Raw genomic sequence first — 16,116 nt, forward strand, 5'->3', positions numbered from 1 at the left:
TTTCTCCCCATGACAAAGATTTGATTTTTTGTTCCTAGTAAAACATTTTATGATGGAGTAAAACAGCAGATGGACAATTTGTTTTTGTAATGAACTTTGTTCTAAAGTTGCCTTTAAATGTAAATGCAAATTTGGGTAGACGCCAAGAAAGTAATTCATTTTCATTTCCATAACTACTTTTTTGTTAAATCCAAAATAGCTATAATGTAGACTGTGAGCATTTACTAACATATGTGACTGTTATTGGCGGTGATCTCTCCCCCGACTCTCAGTGGGAATTTCGTTAACCCCATCAAAGACAAAGGCAAGACCCCAGTAAGGGCAGGGCCCTTTCCCCGGCGCTGTGTGGTCGCAATGTGTCAGTAATGATGAGGAATATATTTATAATTTTTAAGTTACTTGTACATTAATGTAACTAAATATGAAGGTTAAAATTCGGCCCATCTGTTCTGCAAGTTAATGTATGTATGAGGAAAGATAGATTATGAAGGCAAGAGAAAGTTGGACAAAAACATTATCCCCAAAAAGTTGTCACCTAACTGAAACAAATGAGCTAAAAAATGTTTTGATATTGCGGCTAGAATTTTCGTCTCAGATAAAGATAACCTCTTTCTTTACCTTCTTTTTTATCGCACTTCACCATTCCCTGGGTGAAATGCGTGTGCAGTAATAGTAATACAGTATTATTTATTATTATTATTACTGTTTATTTATATGGCACCACAAGGGTTCTGCAGAACCTGACAGAGTACATAAATGAGCAAAACCAAGAAAACAATGACTTACAGTACTAGGCCAGTTAGGGTAAGTAGATGGTAAATACAGATTGTTGGACTCTGAAATAATCATTAGGGTGGCATAGTCCTAGGTTATCAAAAAATCAAATAAGATAAAACAAATCACATAAGGAGAGAGGGCCCTGCTCGTGAGAGTTTACATTCTGAAGGGGAGGGGCAAACAGGCAGGAGTGAAACAGAAGGGGTAGCAGTGAGCATATCCAGAAGATTAGAATGAGAGATGGCTGAGTTTATTGAAGAAGTGGGTCTTAAGAACCCATTTATAGTTTTGTAGGGAGGTGTAAAGTCTGATATGGAGGGATAGAGGATTCCAGAGATATTATGCACAATGGCCAGAATAGATTATTAGAGGCGGGAATGGGAGGAAGCAACCAGTTGGCAGGAGAAGTGGTGTGCAACTGTGGAGCGAAGAGGGTAGGTGGGAGTGTAAAGTGAGATAAGGTCAGATATGTAGGTGGGACAGGAGTGGGCGATGGATTTGTTAGTGAGTGTGAGGAGCAAAAATTGTATTCTGAAGGGAACAGGAAGCCAGTGAAGAGCCTGTAAGAGAGGGGAGGTGGACATAGTACGTTTGGTGAGGAAGGTGACCCCGGCAGCAGCATTGAGGATAGTTTGGAGTGAAGACAGGCTTATGTCAGGGAGGCCAGATAGGAGGAGATTACAGTAGTCCAGACTGAAGATGACCAGAGGGTGAATGAGGGTCTTTGTAGCATCCTGGGTGAGAACGAATCTGATCCTGGCGATATTTCTGAGATGGGAATGGGGAATGCGTGGTGTGAAGGACAGTGGGAATCAATGATAAATCCAAGACAGCTCACTTGAGGGCTCGAGGAGGTAATATACAAGGAGATTGTGGGAGGTGAGGTTATGTGGTAGGGTGGGAAGATGATCAGCTTAGTCTTAAACATGAGACACTTCTGCAGTGGTGGGCACACGTGTTGCTGCTCACCGTGACCCCTACCATCATGCTAAACACCCATACAACCTGGTACTCAGTACTGCTCGGCATACACAAAATTACCCCAAAATGTAAATATTGGGGGTTTCAATGCTGGGATTGAAATCCTGACAATTTGGGGCCTACTGTAAATCCTGCTAATCCCGACCTGGGATTGGCCTCCCTACACCTACTACTAATACCCCTTTCACACCAGCCTAATTTCCCGGGTTGAGTCCAGGAACAACCCGCTACTAGCGCTGGTGTGAAAGGTTCCCGGGACAAATTACCGGGCTAATTTGACGGCAATCCCACCCTGCTAGGTAGCAGGGCTGTTCCCGGGTTCAACCCGGGGACGTGGCTGGTGTGAATGGGGTAGGGTATATTTACCCGGGTTGCCGGTCGTCAGTGTCCTGTCTGGCCGGGAATTGATGCAGGCGGCGGGCGCAAATGGCGGGACAGGCGGTGGATGAAGATGACACAGCTCTCCGGTGGCAGTGAGGGTGCCGGAGAGCTGCGTCATATTCATCCACCGCCTGTCCCGTCATTTGCGCCGCCTATGTGGATCCCCGGCCTGCACAGAGGACAAGCCACCGGGGTGAGTATTCTCACCACCTCCTTCCCAGCTCCGCCGCCATCCAGCCGACTGCCCGACGCCATCCTGCTGACTGCCTGCCTCCTCCCCACCTTCTAAAGGCCTCCTTCCCACCCCCTTCACACACCAGAAAATGCAGGGACTTTTCTGGTGTGAATGGGTCCAAACCCGGGAATGTCCCTGCTTGTCCCGGGAACTGAATTCCCGGATATGTCCCTGCATTTCTGATGTGAAAGGGGTATAAGGGTAGTGCTTCTAGAATTTGATCCTAATTGGAATTTCAGTTATCCAAAAGGATTATGCTCAAGCAATCCCACATTTCGATCTCCATTTTGCACTAACGTTGTCAACTTTCCCCGGTTTGGTCCTATCCATTTATTATTAGTAGAGAGAGTGTCGCAGTTGTGCACTTTTTGGCTTTGCTAACATATCCGACTCAGGAATCAGCCTCTCCGTGCAGCAATTCTATAGTAACATGTAACAGAATTGTTTCCTCTCTCTGTTCCGAGCATCCAGAAATGTGCAGTTCTTGTGCTACCTACTTTTATGGGTCAAAGAATTCACATGTTCACAAGCAAAGTCATTGTCCTTCTGTCCATCCAATGTGCACCAGACGTCAGGTTTCGGAGATACAGTACACACGACACGGCACCAAGGAACATTCCCAACATTTGTCCTGCCGGCATCTGTAATGTAATCGCTTCTGATCCTGCCTGTCTGATAATCGCTCAGGTTTCATTTCATTTCTTATAATAAAAGCTACTGTAGTCTGCGCTGACGTTATTTCAAGTCTAACATTTATTAATAAAAAACATTTTTGTTGTCTATATTGGAAGCACTTACAGCGTATGTTCATGAGCTGGACAGGGTCAAACTTTTCAAGGACCAGTATTGTAATGTGTTTGTAGGCATTGCCAACCTTTAGGATCACGATCATGCAGAGCCGGCCCTAGCCCAAATGACGCCCTAGGCAAGATTTTGGCTGGTGCCCCCTAGCACCGCCACTAGTTCCGCCTCTGACCCTGCTCCCCTTTCCCAGCACCATCAACCCTCATCATAGCAGTCATCATTTTGGTGCTCCTACCCGCAATATTGTAAATAGAAACAGTGCACACATTCGGTGCGCAGCCCAAACAGGGGTGTGTTCTTGCTGGGAAGGGGCATGGCCACACAATAGTACCACCAATTCAAACTATGCCACACAGTAGTGCAACTTTATTCACATTATACTAGACTCTATCTACTTGCTAAATTTGGAAAAACAGCTAAGCCGTGTTTTACATGTTGTGACAAATTGAGAAAAAAAGCCAAGATGTATGTGGACACATCTGTATCATGCGATGGTGTCCCTTATTCACGTTACATCACACAGTAGTACCACTTTACCTTATATACATTACTCCTCACATTATTCACATTATATCATGCAATGGTGTCCCTTATTCACGTTACATCACACAGTAGTACCACTTTACCTTATAAACATTACTCCTCACATTATTCACATTATACCCTTAGAAAAAAATCCTGAGAAAATATTTTATTTTAAGCACCTCCATGGCCACACTGCAACCCAGCACAAAGCAGTGTGTGCTGGGCAGAGGAGAAGAGCTGCAGCTGCTGCTGTCACTTAAGGGGAGGGGGCCCGGGGCCCCCACTGGGCCCTTCCATCAGGCTTTGGCCTGGGTAATTTGTACCCCCTACCCCTTTCTCTCGGCACCCCTGATAATTCCACACAGTAATGCCCTTACACATGACACACATTATTAATGTCCTTATAACCATAATGCCCCTTACACATTATGCCAACCTTTATTAATGCCCTTCATACACATAATGACACACGTAATGCCCCTTACACATATGTTGCACATTATTAATGCCCTTATACACATGACACACATAATGCCCATTACACATATGTTGCACATTATTAATGCCCTTATACACATGACACACATAATGCCTGTTACACATATGTCGCACATTATTGATGCATTTATACATGACACACATAATGCTCCTTACACATATGCCGAACACTATTGCACAACCAACCCACCCGCAGACAGCACTCGCACAGCCGCTAACACTGTGACCGCTGCCTCTGCTTGGATACAGATGTTTCCGCATACATCTTGCCTCAATAGGCCATGCAGCTCCTGGCCAGTTCTGCTAACGTTGGGTGCCTTTTTTGCATTGTTATGTAACCATGACACACAAGGAGCTTCGGATGATTAAAATGATATGTGGCATGCCTATATTCTGTGTGCGACTGTGGCTGTACCTGCATATGGAATGCTATGTTACAGTGATTTCCATGAATACACTATTTCATATGCAGATACAGCCTCACTCACACACAAAATATAGGCACGCTGCATATCATTTTAATCAGAAGAAGCTGCTGGTGCCCCTAGGCATTTGTCTAGTTTGCCTATGCCTAGGGCCGGCTCTGCGATCATGGTTAGGAAGCAGTAAGGGAGGGGTACAGTTAGGGCGGCTGTGGGTTGGGGAAGGAGGTAAGGCTGCGGGAGAGGATGGTTAGAGTAATGATGTGGGGGGGGGGGGGTGTTAGGTTTAAGCTTGGAAAGGGGCACATCTAGACTTTTTCTCTAGATTAGGGCTTCTCAAACTCGGTTCTCGGGACCCCACACAGTTCACGTTTTCCAGGTCACCCAACAGGTGCACAGGTGCATTTATTACTCACTGTCACATTGTAAAATATCCACAGGTGGAGTTATTTATTTGACTTGTGATTCTGTAAGGAGACCTGCAAAACATGCACCGTGGGCCTTTTTCTGCTTGATGCGGTCCGTTCCGAATTCTTTCTGAGGGCGCTTTTTAGCCGTCTGCGCATGCGTAGGCAATACAATGCCCATAAATGGTAGTAGTTAAGCGCTCACCTTTGGTTATATGCTGGTGTGAATTAAGTGACAAGATGCTTGTGTTCTGAACAAATGGTTTATTTGTCAACAATAAATACATGCAATGTACATGAAAAAAGGCAGTAATTGTGCAAGTGTGCAGGTAGTGGGGATGTCTGAGATGAGTCCCGTGGGGGAGATGGGGGTGCCAGCAGGCCCCTTTACCATAAACCTGGAAGGATTATGTCTCATTCAGTGGTGGGTGCTGCAGCAGTGGCCTGCAATGAGCTCTTGCGGGTATCAGGGGTCAGCAGAACCCTTTTTACCATAAGCCCTTGGGCTTATGTCTTAAGGAGGTCGCTGTGTGAGTGAGGGAGGGGGGGAGTGCACCCCGTGGGTGGGCGGGTGAATGCGGGGTTAAGTCCAGGTGCACTCGATGCAATGCGCATGTGTAACGTAGTGTCTCCGCACTCGTTCTCGCCAATACCGTCCAGAAATGTGTACCAAACTGGTTAAGAAATATGGGCGTAACATGGGCGTCATGTGGGCGTACACAAGTGCGCGGTTTCAAAGTGGGCAAAACTGGGCGTAAATCTGGGCATACACGAGGGAGTGCTCGAACTGTGGTAGGCGTGCATTCGGACACGACACCAACTGCAAAAGAACCAACACGCATGAAATATGCGGTGTCCATAAGCAAGTTTAACTTTGTGGAGAGCACTTGTTCATGCGCTAGGCATTCGGTTCGCCCAATTAGTACGCCCGCACCTGAAGCAATCTCAGCTGACCACAATACAATCCACTCCTCTACTCATTAGTGATTAATTACACTCTTTTCACAGGTTCAATTGGAACCACTAAGACAGGTAAAGGGGCAACAATGAATACCACTTAACATGATGTACGGGTTAATCTAAAGTGCTAGTAATGTGTTTAATTATCAATTAGGAAATAATTGATTACATTTAAAAATAAACAATTTGTAATGAGGTTGGCTAATTGCATAAGTGTGTCATGTTGCAAAAGCATGAGTTCGGAATAGAGTAGTGAGGTTTGTGGAAATTCACCAACTCGGTGCGTACGGCCAGCTTCCCGTCCGTTTGGACGCTGTAAGACCATGCAGAATCTTTGTGTTCCCACCGCACACGCACGTTTGGATGTAGTCCGAAGACACTCCCTCTTCTTAGAGAGTCCGTCCGAAGGGATGTGGACGACCTGTGTGCGTGTGTTCTTAGAATGTCCGCACGGCATGGTGTTCGGTGATTTCCGAAATAATTCGGAACGGACCACAATAACCAGAATAAGATTTGTGTGGGGTCCTAAAGACCGAGTTTGAGAACCTGTGTTCTGGATTGCTGCAGGCAGCATAATCACTGTAGATCATCAACCCTGGTAAAGCTGCCAGACACACAAACAGCAGGTTGTAGGGATCACAGCCACGTTATGCTAGGCGGGATGATCGCCCCAATCCCCCCGGATCCACCCATGGGCTGGGGAGTTGGTTTTTGGGTTATCCTGTGGAAGGGGAGGGGTTAGGAGCAGAGGGGTTAGAATTAGGCTACGGGAGGTGAGGGATAGGGTAGACTGTACACACATTTTACTAGACATGTCCAACGACCCCCTTGTTTTGTTTTTGGTCCTGGATTTTCCTTTGTGTTCTGGTTTTGGGTTAGGTTTTTCTAGGAAAACTGTGCAAATCTGCGAGTGAATTGTAAAAATATTGCTATCCAGTCACATATTCATGTGTGATTCAAGAACCATCAAAAGACTTTCCCAGTCTGCACCAATGTGATAAACACTGACCCTTCCACAAGTCTGTGGCTTCATTTACTTAAATGCACATTCTATTAAAGATGGAATGTTTCCCAAAGCAACCGGATTCTATTTATTATCTGCTAGAAGGTGCCAAATAAATAAGTAGAATCTGATTGGTTGTTATCGGTAACTGTTATGATGGCCACCAGGGTGGTACTAGGTGGCGCTGTTGCTCTTGCCCAGCAGCCCTTAAAGGCTCCTGCAAGCTAAGGCTTCGCCTATAACAGCCACTTTATCCTAGCAAATTAGGTCCACCAGGTACTGGGTGCCACTAGGTTTTAAGCTGCTACAGGAGGCAGGGCAAGGCAAATACAGGACTGGAGTTAGACTTGGACACAGGAGGAAGGACGATACACACAGGACAAATAAAACCTTTAACACTCTACCATGTGTGACTAGCATGGGATCACTGCGGAGCAGCACCGGTTACAGGCAGACAAACTGACTGTGCCAGACTGTGAGCATCTCCGGTTAAGGACAGGAACATGGACAGGATCTGCAAGGGGCTAGTCCCTGATAGCAACACCAGAATATACACATGGACATACAAGCTAAGGCTACAGGAAAAAGGAGCTCTATCAGAGCAGGTACAGATGGAGCGAGCTCCATCTTTGCAGGGGCTGGAGATTCTATTGCCAGCCCCTGCCAGCAGCCGCCATCTACCGCCTTCCCCGTTACCATCGACGGTCCCCATCGCTGGCCCGAACCCCCCTAACTCTGCCCGTCTCCCAGAAGCGGAGATGGACAGGGCCATGCTGCCAAGCCGCCGAGAGGCTGGGACATGCGTGCGCGAGATGCACGCGAATCCCAGTCTGATGGAGTCATTGTCCACCGGCTCTCACCAGCGGGGAAGGTCTGGTGAGAGCCGAGCAAAAAAGAGAGGGTCTCCATCTGTACATACAGGGTGGAATGCATAGGATATGCACAATAACAGGTGCATGCAAAGAAACAGATAGTTCAGTGAATTCAGGAGTAATCAGGCATGACCAGAAATAGCACTAGAACTAGCAGTATAACCAGCATAGAGCTTAGGGCAGGCATATATAGGGCATAATATCCATCAGAACAGCTAGAATGGATAAGTCCCCTTAATGAGGAGATTCACTGCAGCTGAACAGCCTGGCACAGAGTGCTAATCGCTTAATTATATGACAGGTGAGACTGCATACATGAGACTGGCTGCAGTTACACAGACCCGCCAGAGGTGGCTTGTAACAGCAGCATCCCATCTTCATTAGAAATCCTCTACCCATAAATATCCCCATGCATCTGAGAGAGGCTGACTTCACACACCCTCCCTGAAAATGCCTCGGCACACCTGCATTTTCCCTGACACTGCTAGAAAACGGGCAGTTGCCACACACAAACACTGGCTTCCTGTCCATCAAATTGAAAGGGGATTGTGAGTAGATATTTTCACTATTTCTGTCACTATTTCGGCTCGCACATGCATGCTACTATCCATATGCTTGTGCAGTGATTCGATAATCCGTTCTCTGATTCTTACATCAGCGATCAACTCAGGCTCAAAATCAGCTAAAATCATATTTTTTTCTATAAATCCAAACTGAATCCAAAACTCGAAATTCAGATTTAAAATCTGAATAAAGAGAACCAGTCCAGATCTATTTGCAAAATCCACACGTGGTTTTTGTCGTGGTTTGCAGCCACAAAACTCATGTGGATTCTGATTTCTGAAGCAAACGTCTCTAATATTAACACTTCAGTCCTCCCTACTGTGAAAAGAGGAGGCAGAGTGTTTCTCCCTCTGCAATTATCGTTACAGAAAAATGACGAGATAAAAAGAAAGTGAAGAAAATAAACACGCAATTATACCAACTGACAAAACAAAAAAAAAATAAAAAATACAAGTTGGCGCACACAAAACTGTCCTAAATATATTCTAAATATTGCAGAATCCTTGGTATAAAGGGAACACTTTTTTTTTTGTAGCTATCAAATTATTTACAAAAACTAATTTCATGACAATCATTAAGATTTTAGTGCTTTGTATACTGTGCGTTCATTCATTGCCGGAGCGACGGACAAAAAATTTGAGTGGAATAAATTCCATCTAGGCATGAGGATGCGAGATTCAGGAAAGTGTTATTTCATGTGGGGTATTACTTATGTTTTTCAATTCAGTAAGGCATTTCATTTTGATGTCTGAGCAATCAAAAACAAAATATATATTTATCATAACGTATAAAAATTGACAGCTCCTGCAAATTTTACTTTTTCACTGTGAGAAATGAGAACCTGAGCAGAATTCTGATTCGGCAGCTGTCTGTAGCAGTGCGAATTAGGCATTAGATCCCACAGAGTGGAACCGGGATATTTGGAATGTTTGTTTATTATTATCCCTTATTTGCATGGCGCTACAAGCCAATTTGTGATTTTCTGGGGAGTGCTCGGGCCGACTTTGCTCCCTCTCGAGGTCTCGCCCTACCCCCCGCAGGCCGGTGGTGTGTCAGAGCATCCGGAGGCTCATATTGCGGGTCTCCCAGCCATGGTCCAACCCCTCCCCCCCACTGCCAATCAGTATCTCGGTGCTGCCAATAGTCATCTGCTGTGCAAATTTGCACAGCAGCGATCAGGCTCAATCAGGCCCATTGGATGTCATCTTCTACTTATTGCCAATATTAAATATTTCGGAACATTTTTTGCGGTCGGACGTCAGTGTTTTCACTAGTGACCACTAGCTACAATTTCCGGAACCCCCCTGTATAATAATGAGAGAGGCGCCAGCCACATTCGGTATTGGCAAACTCCTACTCCACTGTAGAACACCAGAGTGGGCAATGGTTCTAGAGGGTAGCTGGTAATGTGCCAGCGTTTGGCTCTGTAGAGAAGCGCTCACCGAATAGCGAAAGCACACGCAAAAGGGGCGTGACTCGGCATGTGGGACGGCCTTGCCCTCTGCTGGGCGGCACCGCGCCGCAGCCTACTGCCGTTGGATGTAGTTATCAGCCAATCAAAATGTGTCTATTAATTCTCTGTTGCACCCTTGAAAATCATAGACATAACGTGGTTTGTTGCTATAGGCAACGTCACCTCTTTTAATTTTTTGATTATTTTTAGTAAATCTACTCCTAGGAATCAGTGGGAGGGATCAGTAAGCGCTCGGCCAATCAGAACCTTGTGCACATATTTAGCACCGGTGTTTGAGCACCTGCAAGTGACCCGCCCCCCCTGACTGAAGCATCCTCGCTGGGGCAGGCATGGCAAGTGTATGTGCATGAACCCCCTTACTTGCACAATACTTGCACCCCCTTCCTTACGGTAGGTAAGCATAATGAGGCACAAGTGTGACCTGCCTCTTTATCTACAGTACATAGGCATAGTAAGATGCAGGAAGAGGGTTCTCACATTTGCACAAACAATACATTTACACCTAAATTTCTTCAGAACCAATAGAATTCAAACCCTTTATTGATACAATGTCTGTCAATCTGTATTCCGCGCATACTGCATTGCTGAGTTTCTGTCTAGATCCATCGCTCTGACCTCCGCATGAACCGCGCTACAAATGACTGCTAATTTACTAACATCTGGTGCTACGAGATGTGCTGCAGCATTATTATACTATTGGTTATTATAGAGCTGTTAAATACTGGAAGCTGAATATTTTCATTTCAAGATTTCTGGAATAGTTTAATGTGTATACATTGCAGGGATGGGAGACCTGGAGGTTTACCGGAGTTCAGGATAGGAAGCCCTCCACTTGCCAGTGATGGCTACACATGTGGGCTCAGAATAAAGTTTGGGGGTTCAGATTCACTTGTAAAGCAGATTTGGGGCCTTATTCAGGTTTGTTCCTTTGCAATGGGGTCCAATGTTGTGCGTGTGCACATGCGTAGGCGCATTTCTGCACATGTGCAGACAACAGGTTTGGAAATGGCAGTTAGGAGCTGGCAGGATGCTTCATTATCACCGGCCACTTTATCACTTCACCAGGCTTAATAGGTCAGCCTCACAGTAACATGGCTCTAAGGAGCTGATTGGCTGCTAATTTATCTCCGTCCTCTTTATCTCTAGCCAAATTTGGTTAATCTCCCCTCTTTCTTTTCCAGAGTTGTAACTACGGCCAGGGCTGTCTTAACAGCAGTGTGGGCCCCTGGGCAAAGCAATGCACTGGGGCCCTTACCCATTCTCCCCTCCTAGGGGTCAGGGGTCAGTTGTAACTACGGCCAGGGCTGTCTTAACAGCAGTGTGGGCCCCTGGGCAAAGCAATGTACTGGGGCCCTTACCCATTCTCCCCTCCTAGGGGTGGGGGTGCTATCAGCAGCAGCTTTGATGTCCCACGGGTGGCAGGGGGTGCTCTATCTTCCATTCAACATGTAGGACCTGGAGCAGTAACTTCTGCTAATTACTCCTTTACTGCACAGGTGGTGGGAGGGAGAACACTAACGTGTGGAAGAGGGCACTGAGCTGAATGAAGGGTCCCTTGTAAATGACTTCCAGGGAGGAAGGGAGTGTTTTATACGCAGGGGAGGGTTGGATAAAGGAGTGGGCTTTATATTTGTAATTTTCCGGTGGAAGGGCAGCTTGTTTGACTGCAGATATTGCCATTATCTGGAAATAGATTTCTTAGCCTTCAATAGTATAAAAACCTAGAGTCCCAACTTTCAGGAGGTGCTGGGGACTTGGGGATCAGGGATCAGAAGCCAGAGCAATCCATTGACAAAAATTTAAAACTGTACACCAGACGTTTGGAGCTGGAGCAGGGACCGGCTGCTGGAAGGCTGATATCTATGGTTCTGGGCATGATAGAGACAAGCCGCTAGTGTCGACAGAAAGGGGAGAGTCCCTGCTTTTGGAATATACTCTTAGAAAAACTCTACATCAAACAAAACCTGAGAAATATGACTAGGAATTGCAATTAACAGGTCGAATTTGGACTGCTGTTTTGAAGTTGGATATCTCGAGTTCCCCAGGGCCGATTTTCAAAATTCTGGTATCCCTGGAAAAAGGGGATCCTCAGCTATCAGGATAGGACCCTTATACACCTGGGACCCCTGGGAAAGTGCCCATTAAGCCCATACGAAAAGACAGCCCTGACTACGGCATGAGGTCCTGGTGGCATGTGTTAAGGTCTAATGACTAAAACAAAAACTGAACTGAACAATCGTTAATCACTACAGTAGACTGTTGTCATCAAGGACGGAGATGAGCAAAACAAGTATTTGTAGTTCTGTGTGCCTGTCGACCTTCCCAATGTCGACCTAATGCATGTGTCCCCCTAACGATGTCAAACTTAGGCATGACGACCCTTTGTCTGTGTTGACCCAAGTCCTGTCGAACTTCATTGGTCAACCCAATGTGTGTGTCAACTTTAAGTGTGTCGACCTGACGACGTGTCCCCTTGTTATTTATCCTGGAAATTGACATATTGGCCAAAAATGGTAAATATTTGGTGAACTGCGGTATTCTGCTGACTCATGTACAGAGGATAAACTGCAACACTAGCTACAGTAAAGGTGTGTACGCAGGGTGCGAGGAATCACTTGCCCGATTTCGACTATGGCCAAGAAAATATTCTGTGCGTGCGGCATAGTCAAAATTGGCTTGCCCACACGCCCTGTTTTCCGTCGCGGTACCGAAGCCGCAAGTGTCCGATTTTGGCTTACTTGCCTGAGGATGTTGACTATATACTCAAAATCGGAAGGAATGATAAGCTAAAAATTTCACCGCGTGTACACGGCTTAACTTCCACCAGCTACAGGGGGAGATTCTCTAAACTGAAAATGCTGTAAAAACCCAGTTATCAGTGCTCTAAACATCCCCCGCTGGGTTACCGCGACAGGGGGCATTACCAAAAAAATCTGGCTAGGCCCCATAGAAGCCTTTGTGCTTCTACCGACCCATCGCCGCCCCACACCGACCCCTCCTCACCTGTGTTCTCCTCCTCCCTGCGCTATGATCCTCTTCCGGGTGCAGGGAGGAGGAGAGCCTGGCACAGCAGCAGCAGCACCGGGTAAGGGAGAGAGGGGGAAGCTGCCGGGACCCGATGGGACCCGCTGACTCACCGCAAAGGACAGTTCTTAACGCAAGAGCTGTCCTTTGCCATAATTTTCGCATATGTTAGAGCATATGCGACAATTATGTATGCGATGGGCTGCGAAGGGGGGTGGAGCTGGGGTGCAGATGTTAGAACATCCCGCCCACAATGTTGCATCTAGACCCCAAGTATTCGTACTTCCCTGGTATCGCTCTCGTTACAACCAATGTCTGCACTCTGTGCCTAGGAGCTTTATGGACTGTAAACTAAAGACTGTATATGTATAGTACAATTAGAAACCTGTCAAATCAAATCCACAGGCCACACTATTTACCAAGGGAAGGAAGTTGTTTCCAAACCCGGGAAAGCATAAAGTTTATAAAATCTTTGCTTAGCAGAGATAACATCTAAAATTCATTACTTTCATGGCTGCCCTCTGTAATTAAAGTCTTCTTTCATGCTGTTCTGAAAAATTCAATTAATTGAGTCTTTTCATTGACACTAGTCCCTCGTCTCCTCTGAATTCTCTGGCAGTTGAGGTGTTACCGTTAACAAATATTACTTTATTTGCTTAATTCTGTGACGGGCATATTCTGCAGAACCGGTGACCTTTAATTTCCTGATGAAGTGAGGGCACCTTAATGCATAAGCTTAAGCAATATATTTAGAAAATCTGTCGCTGATCTATTTGAGTGATTTTTCGTGTCCCCGGTGTAATCTTCCAGCTTTTAGGACAAAATCAATAACGTGACTTATCATACTTGATAATCACAATGCCTAGAATTTTTCTATAGCGTTCTTTACATATCTGTCCACGTTATTTAACGACACGTCTCTCTGGTGGTTTTTCCGAGTTTTTAATTCTAGACAAAGATTAGCCTTGGCTTCATCCAACGATTGGAAACTTTTAAAGCCTTTGGTTTAAAAAGGAATAAAAAGAAAAGAGAATGTCTTTAGGTAACTAGGCAATTAAAGGTAAGGAAAATGAAATGTATCAGAGAATAGTGAATAAAATAAAATAAAAAAAAAAAAAACATTTTAAATTTAGCTTTTATTTAGTCAATAATCCAGAAATGACCATGACATTACTTTACGTGGAGTTGTTTCTGATCTACAGTACTATATATTTTCTATGGCATAAGGGTATAAAGTGCATTCATTTCTTTGTCATAAAGGAATAATAAAAATACATTAGCTTACCTTAACCTCTGGAGCTGAGTGAAAGAGGTAGAAGTTACATTTAAATATAAATACATTATACAACATACAGAAGGCAAAAAAAAAATAAGAAAAATCTATTAAAAAAAACAACCTTGATTTCAGCACTTTAACAACTAAAAGAAAATTCACCATTAATGCGTTGATGCGTATAACCATTTTCAGAAATGTTTGTAAGAGAGAATCTTACAGAATAAATATCCATCTGTTTCTGTCTTTGATCCACAAGTGAACAGTATTATTAATATTTTAATTGTAATTATGATTATCCTATAATTATACGGCACCATAAGGGTTCCGCAGGGCCTAACAAAGTGCTAAATAAATTAGAAAAACAAGAAAAGAGCAACTTACAGAGAATGTAGGACAAGCACATGGTTTATAAATGTTACGGAATCAGGTGACAGGGTACTGAGAGAACCACCAGGGGGGCAGAAAACAAGGGTTAGGTGCCGTTGTAGGGAGTATGGTGTTGAATAAAGTCTAAAATCCAAATGTAATAGGGTGTGAGAATCAGTGAGAGATTTTGGGAAAGTTTTCCTATTGTTTAAAGCGGCATAGTTGATTTAGCTGTTAATTGCACTTCATTTTATCACTTTTTGAAGCTTGAAACATCTGGTCCACAAAGAAAAAACCTAGAGACAAAAGGAGTGGTCTGAGAACAAAACCTTGAGGTACAATTACTGTTAATCTATGGGCTCGATGCTATTAGTTGCGATGATTCACAACAACTGAATGGCATCTCACACTCTTTAGAGCTAATAGGATCGAACACTGTGGGCGGGATGTATTAATATACATCGCCGCCCAGCCGCCGCAATGCTAGGTGACGGAGACCCCCGCGATACCTGTAATGTGGTGTGCAGGGGTCTCCGTCACATCCTGTCAGTGTCCCCCGCGTCTCCTCCTCCCCCCTGCAGCCGGATGTCCTCCCGGCTGTGACACCTGCTGGGGGAGGAGGAGATTGATGGAGGATGGCAGGGGGGTCGCGCGGACGGCGGGCAGCGATAGAAGCCCATAGGCTTCTATAGGGTATGGGGCGGACGGGTAATGGTACATAGAAAAATGCGGTAAAACCCCCGTTTTACCGCATTTTCCCTTTAGTACATCCTGCCCTATGTGTGAGGGATGTGGTGTAATAGACAGTAGACAGACAAAGCAGGAATGGTCAGAGAGGTGAGAGGACAGGCAGGAGAGGACAGTCCCTCGTAGACCAATGGAGGGAAAGATTTGCAAGATGAGAAGATGGTCGACAGTATCAAAAGCAACAGAGTGGTCAAGAAGCATAAGCAGAAAGAATTGACCTTGGATTAGGCAACATGGATGTAATTGTAGACTTGTATTAGGACTGTTTCAGTGGAGTGGGGAGGACTGAAGCCAGATGGAAATGGGTCAAGCAGGGAATAGAAGGAATGGAAGGCACGAAAGTGGCTGTAGACAATATGCTCAAGGATTTTGGAGGCCAAAGGAAGGAGAGATAGGTCGGTACTTGGAGAGAGTATACAGATTTAGGGTAGGTTTTTTAAGAATACGGCAGACAAGGAGATGAGATGAGTTTGAAGGGAAATGGTGCAGTGTATGATTTGTTTTTTTTTTACTAAGATGGGATTTCTGAATCTTTCATCTTCTAGAAGGTAATTGGTTGCCCATAGCAACAGTCCATCTTCAATAGAACCAATTTTAGTACTTAAACCCCTTTAAGAGAGAGATTGAGGAGATGGGCAACATGAGATCAGAAATAAGGAGAGAGATAGTGGATGGGGGGATAAAGGATTGGGCCTGGTGGAAAGGTGGAGACTTCAATTTGAAATGAAAAGTTTGTGGCAAGGGCAGAGACTGAAGAAGGGAGTCGAGGAGGGGGTGGGCAGAGAAGAGAGTTGACAGTG

This window comes from Crinia signifera, chromosome 9 (genome assembly GCF_055691185.1).
Source record: "Crinia signifera chromosome 9, ASM5569118v1, whole genome shotgun sequence".
Classification (NCBI taxonomy): Eukaryota; Metazoa; Chordata; class Amphibia; order Anura; family Myobatrachidae; genus Crinia; species Crinia signifera.